Genomic DNA, 6,000 nt, shown 5'->3' with positions numbered 1-6,000 from the left:
CCCGTGTCGCAAGTGTTCGGTGTGTAATGTTTCCCGTGTCACCAGTGTTCAGTGTGTAATATTTCCCGTGTCGCAAGTGTTCGGTGTGTAATGTTTCCTGTGTCACCAGTGTCCTGTGTGTAACGTTTCCCGTGTCGCCAGTGTTCGGTGTGTAATGTTTCCGTGTCACCAGTCCGGTGTGTCATGGTTCCCATGTTGCCAGTGTTCAGTGATTAATGTTTCCCGTATCGCCAGTGTCCAGTGTGTAATGTTTCCCGTGTCTCCAGTGTTCGATGTGTAATGTTTCCCGTGTCGCCAGTGTTCAGTGTGTAATGTTTCCCGTGGCACCAGTGTCAAGGGTGTAATGTTTCCTGTGTCGCGTGTGCAATGTTTCCCGTGTTGCCAGTGTTCGGCATGTAATGTTTCCAGTGTCGCGTGTTTAATGTTTCCTGTGTCGCCAGTGTCCCATGTGTAATGTTTCCCGTGTCACCAGTGTCCAGTGTGTAATGTTTCATGTGTCGCCAGTGTCCAGTGTGCAATGGTGCCCGTGTCACCAGTGTTCGTTGCATAATGCCTCCCGTGTCGCCAGTGTTCGGTGTGTAATGTTTCCCGTGTCGCCAGTGTTCGGTGTGTAATGTTTCCCGTGTCGCCAGTGTTCAATGTGTAATGTTTCCCGTGTCACCAGTGTTCGATGTGTTATGTTTCCCGTGTCACGATTGTCCAGTGTGTAATGTTTCCTGTGTCCCCAGTGTCCAGTGTGTAATTTTTCCCCTGTCACCAGTTATCGGTGTGTAATGTTTCCCGTGTCACCAGTGTTCAGTGTGTAATGTTTCCCGTGTTGCCAGTGTTCTGTGTGTAATGTTTCCTGTGTCGCCAGTGCTCCGTGTGTAATGTTTCCCATGTCGCCAATGTCCAGTGTGTATGGCTTCCCGTGTCACCAATGTCCAGTGTGTAATGTTTCCCGTGTCGCAAGTGTTCGGTGTGTAATGTTTCCCGTGTCGCCAGTGTCCTGTGTTTAATGTTTCCCGTGTCGCCAGTGTTCGGTGTGTAATGTGTCCCGTGTCACCAGTGTCTGGTGTGTCATGTTTCCCATGTTGCCAGTGTTCGGTGTGTAATGTTTCCCGTGTCACCAGTGTCCTGTGTTTAATGTTTCCCGTGTCGCCAGTGTTCGGTGTGTAATGTTTCCCGTGTCACCAGTGTCCGGTGTGTCATGTTTCCCATGTTGCCAGTGTTCGGTGTGTAATGTTTCCCGTGTCGCCAGTGTTCAGTGTGTAATGTTTCCCATGTCGCCAGTGTTCGGTGTGTAATGTTTCCCGTGTTGCCAGTGTCCATTGTGTAATGTTTCCCGTGTCGCCAGTGTTCGGTGTGTAATATTTCCCATGTTGCCAGTGTCCAGTGTGTAATGTTTCCCATGTCACCAGTGTTCGGTGTGAAATGTTTCCCGTCTCACCAGTGTCCAGTGTGTAATGTTTCCCGTGTCGCCAGTTTTCGGTGTGTAATGTTTCCCATGTCGCCAGTGTCCATTGTGTAATGTTTCCCGTGTCGCCAGTGTTCGGTGTGTAATATTTCCCATGTTGCCAGTGTCCATTGTGTAATGTTTCCCGTGTCGCCAGTGTTCGGTGTGTAATGTTTCCCATGTCGCCAGTGTCCAGTGTGTAATGTTTCCCATGTCGCCAGTGTTCGGTGTGTAATATTTCTCATGTCGCCAGTGTCAGGTGTGTAATGTTTCCCGTGTCACCAGTGTCCACTGTGTAATTTTTCCCCTGTTGCCAGTGTTCGGTGTGTAATGTTTCCCGTGTCGCCAGTGTTCAGTGTGTAATGTTTGCTGTGTTGCCAATGTCCAGTGTGTATTATTTCCCGTGTCACCAGTGTCCGGTGCGTAATGTTTACTGTGTTGCCAGTGTTCGGTGTGTATTGTTACCCATGTCACCAGTGTCTGGTGTGAAATGTTTCCCATCTCACCAGTGTCCAGTGTATAATGTTTCCCATGTCACCAGTGTTCGGTGTGTAATGTTTCCCGTGTCACCAGTGTCCAGTGTGTAATTTTCCCCTGTTGCCAGTGTTTGGTGTCTAATGTTTCCCGTGTCACCAGTGTCTGGTGTGTAATATTTCCCGTGTCACCAGTGTTCAGTGTGTAATATTTCCCGTGTCGCAAGTGTTCGGTGTGTAATGTTTCCTGTGTCACCAGTGTCCTGTGTGTAACGTTTCCCGTGTCGCCAGTGTCCAGTGTGTAATGTTTCCCGTGTCACCAGTCCGGTGTGTCATGGTTCCCATGTTGCCAGTGTTCAGTGATTGATGTTTCCCGTATCGCCAGTGTCCAGTGTGTAATGTTTCCCGTGTCTCCAGTGTTCGATGTGTAATGTTTCCCGTGTCACCAGTGTCCAGTGTGTAATGTTTCCCGTGTTGCCAGTGTTCAGTGTGTAATGTTTCCCATGTCACCAGTGTCCAGTGTGTAATTTTTCCCTTGTCACCAGTTTTCGGTGTGTAATGTTTCCCGTGTCACCAGTGTCCAGTGTGTAATGTTTGCCGTGTCGCCAGTGTCCAGTGTGTAACATTTTCCGTGTTGCCAGTGTTCAGTGTGTAATGTTTCCCATGTCGCCAGTGTTCGGTGTGTAATGTTTCCCGTGTTGCCAGTGCCCATTGTGTAATGTTTCCGGTGTCGCCAGTGTTCGGTGTGTAATATTTCCCATGTTGCCAGTGTCCAGTGTGTAATGTTTCCCATGTCACCAGTGGTCGGTGTGAAATGTTTCCCGTCTCACCAGTGTCCAGTGTGTAATGTTTCCCGTGTCGCCAGTGTTCGGTGTGTAATGTTTCCCATGTCACCAGTGTCCAGTGTGTAATGTTTCCCATGTCGCCAGTGTTCGGTGTGTAATATTTCTCATGTCGCCAGTGTCGGGTGTGTAATGTTTCCCGTGTCACCAGTGTCCAGTGTGTAATGTTTCCCGTGTTGCCAGTGCTCAGTGTGTAATGTTTCCTGTGTCGCCAATGTCCAGTGTGTATTATTTCCCGTGTCACCAGTGTCTGGTGTGTAATGTTTCCTGTGTCACCAGTGTTTGGTGTGAAATGTTTCCCATCTCACCAGTGTCCAGTCTATAATGTTTCCCGTGTCACCAGTGTTCGGTGTGTAATGTTTCCCGTGTCACCAGTGTCCAGTGTGTAATTTTCCCCTGTTGCCAGTGTTCGGTGTGTAATGTTTCCCGTGTCGCCAGTGTTCAGTGTGTAATGTTTCCCGTGTCGCCAGTGTTCAGTGTGTAATGTTTCCCGTGTCGCCAATGTCCAGTGTGTATTGTTTCCCGTGTCACCAGTGTCCAGTGTGTAATGTTTACCGTGTTGCCAGTGTTCGGTGTGTAATGTTTCCCATGTCGCCAGTGTTCGATGTGTAATGTTTCCCGTGTCACCAGTGTTCGATGTGTAATGTTTCCCGTGTCACCATTGTCCAGTGTGTAATGTTCCCTGTGTCACCAGTGTCCAGTGTGTAATTTTTCCCCTGTCACCAGTTTTCGGTGTGTAATGTTTCCCGTGTCACCAGTGTTCAGTGTGTAATGTTTCCCGTGTCGCCAGTGTTCTGTGTGTAATGTTTCCTGTGTCGCCAGTGCTCCGTGTGTAAAGTTTCCCATGTCGCCAATGTCCAGTGTGTATGGTTTCCCGTGTCACCAATGTCCAGTGTGTAATGTTTCACGTGTCGCAAGTGTTCGGTATGTAATGTTTCCCGTGTCACCAGTGTCCTGTGTTTAATGTTTCCCGTGTCACCAGTGTTCGGTGTGTAATGTTTCCCATGTCACCAGTGTCCAGTGTATAATTTTTCCCCTGTTGCCAGTGTTCGGTGTGTAATGTCTCCCGTGTTGCCAGTGTTCAGTGTGTAATGTTTCCCATCTCACCAGTGTCCAGTGTGTAATGTTTCCCGTGTCGCCAGTGTTCGGTGTGTAATGTTACTCGTGTCACCAGTGTCTGGTGTGTAATGTTTCCCGTGTCACCAGTGTTTGGTGTGAAATGTTTCCCATCTCACCAGTGTCCAGTCTATAATGTTTCCCGTGTCACCAGTGTTCGGTGTGTAATGTTTCCCGTGTCACCAGTGTCCAGTGTGTAATTTTCCCCTGTTGACAGTGTTCGGTGTGTAATGTTTCCCGTGTCGCCAGTGTTCAGTGTGTAATGTTTCCCGTGTCGCCAATGTCCAGTGTGTATTGTTGCTCGTGTCACCAGTGTCCGGTGTGTAATGTTTACCGTGTTGCCAGTGTTCGGTGTGTAATGTTTCCTGTGTCACCAGTGTTCGGTGTGTAATGTTTCCCGTGTCACCAGTGTTCAGTGTGTAATATTTCCCGTGTCGCAAGTGTTCGGTGTGTAATGTTTCCCGTGTCACCAGTGTTCAGTGTGTAATATTTCCCGTGTCGCAAGTGTTCGGTGTGTAATGTTTCCTGTGTCACCAGTGTCCTGTGTGTAACGTTTCCCGTGTCGCCAGGGTTCGGTGTGTAATGTTTCCGTGTCACCAGTCCGGTGTGTCATGGTTCCCATGTTGCCAGTGTTCAGTGATTAATGTTTCCCGTATCGCCAGTGTCCAGTGTGTAATGTTTCCCGTGTCTCCAGTGTTCGATGTGTAATGTTTCCCGTGTCGCCAGTGTTCAGTGTGTAATGTTTCCCGTGGCACCAGTGTCAAGGGTGTAATGTTTCCTGTGTCGCGTGTGCAATGTTTCCCGTGTTGCCAGTGTTCGGCATGTAATGTTTCCTGTGTCGCATGTTTAATGTTTCCTGTGTCGCCAGTGTCCCGTGTGTAATGTTTCCCGTGTCACCAGTGTCCAGTGTGTAATGTTTCATGTGTCGCCAGTGTCCAGTGTGCAATGGTACCCGTGTCACCAGTGTTCATTGCATAATGCCTCCCGTGTCGCCAGTGTTCGGTGTGTAATGTTTCCCGTGTCGCCAGTGTTCGGTGTGTAATGTTTCCCGTGTCGCCAGTGTTCAATGTGTAATGTTTCCCGTGTCACCAGTGTTCGATGTGTTATGTTTCCCGTGTCACGATTGTCCAGTGTGTAATGTTTCCTGTGTCCCCAGTGTCCAGTGTGTAATTTTTCCCCTGTCACCAGTTATCGGTGTGTAATGTTTCCCGTGTCATCAGTGTTCAGTGTGTAATGTTTCCCGTGTTGCCAGTGTTCTGTGTGTAATGTTTCCTGTGTCGCCAGTGCTCCGTGTGTAATGTTTCCCATGTCGCCAATGTCCAGTGTGTATGGCTTCCCGTGTCACCAATGTCCAGTGTGTAATGTTTCCCGTGTCGCAAGTGTTCGGTGTGTAATGTTTCCCGTGTCACCAGTGTCCTGTGTTTAATGTTTCCCGTGTCGCCAGTGTTCGGTGTGTAATGTGTCCCGTGTCACCAGTGTCTGGTGTGTCATGTTTCCCATGTTGCCAGTGTTCGGTGTGTAATGTTTCCCGTGTCACCAGTGTCCTGTGTTTAATGTTTCCCGTGTCGCCAGTGTTCGGTGTGTAATGTTTCCCGTGTCACCAGTGTCCGGTGTGTCATGTTTCCCATGTTGCCAGTGTTCGGTGTGTAATGTTTCCCGTGTCGCCAGTGTTCAGTGTGTAATGTTTCCCATGTCGCCAGTGTTCGGTGTGTAATGTTTCCCGTGTTGCCAGTGTCCATTGTGTAATGTTTCCCGTGTCGCCAGTGTTCGGTGTGTAATATTTCCCATGTTGCCAGTGTCCAGTGTGTAATGTTTCCCATGTCACCAGTGTTCGGTGTGAAATGTTTCCCGTCTCACCAGTGTCCAGTGTGTAATGTTTCCCGTGTCGCCAGTTTTCGGTGTGTAATGTTTCCCATGTCGCCAGTGTCCATTGTGTAATGTTTCCCATGTCGCCAGTGTTCGGTGTGTAATATTTCCCATGTTGCCAGTGTCCATTGTGTAATGTTTCCCGTGTCACCAGTGTTCGGTGTGTAATGTTTCCCATGTCGCCAGTGTCCAGTGTGTAATGTTTCCCATGTCGCCAGTGTTCGGTGTGTAATATTTCTCATGTCGCCAGTGTCGGGTGTGTAATGTT

Source organism: Somniosus microcephalus, chromosome 22 (assembly GCF_052327205.1).
Source record: "Somniosus microcephalus isolate GS21.2 chromosome 22, FLI_Smic_1.0, whole genome shotgun sequence".
Taxonomy (NCBI): Eukaryota; Metazoa; Chordata; class Chondrichthyes; order Squaliformes; family Somniosidae; genus Somniosus; species Somniosus microcephalus.
Note: the sequence above shows the minus strand (reverse complement) of the source record.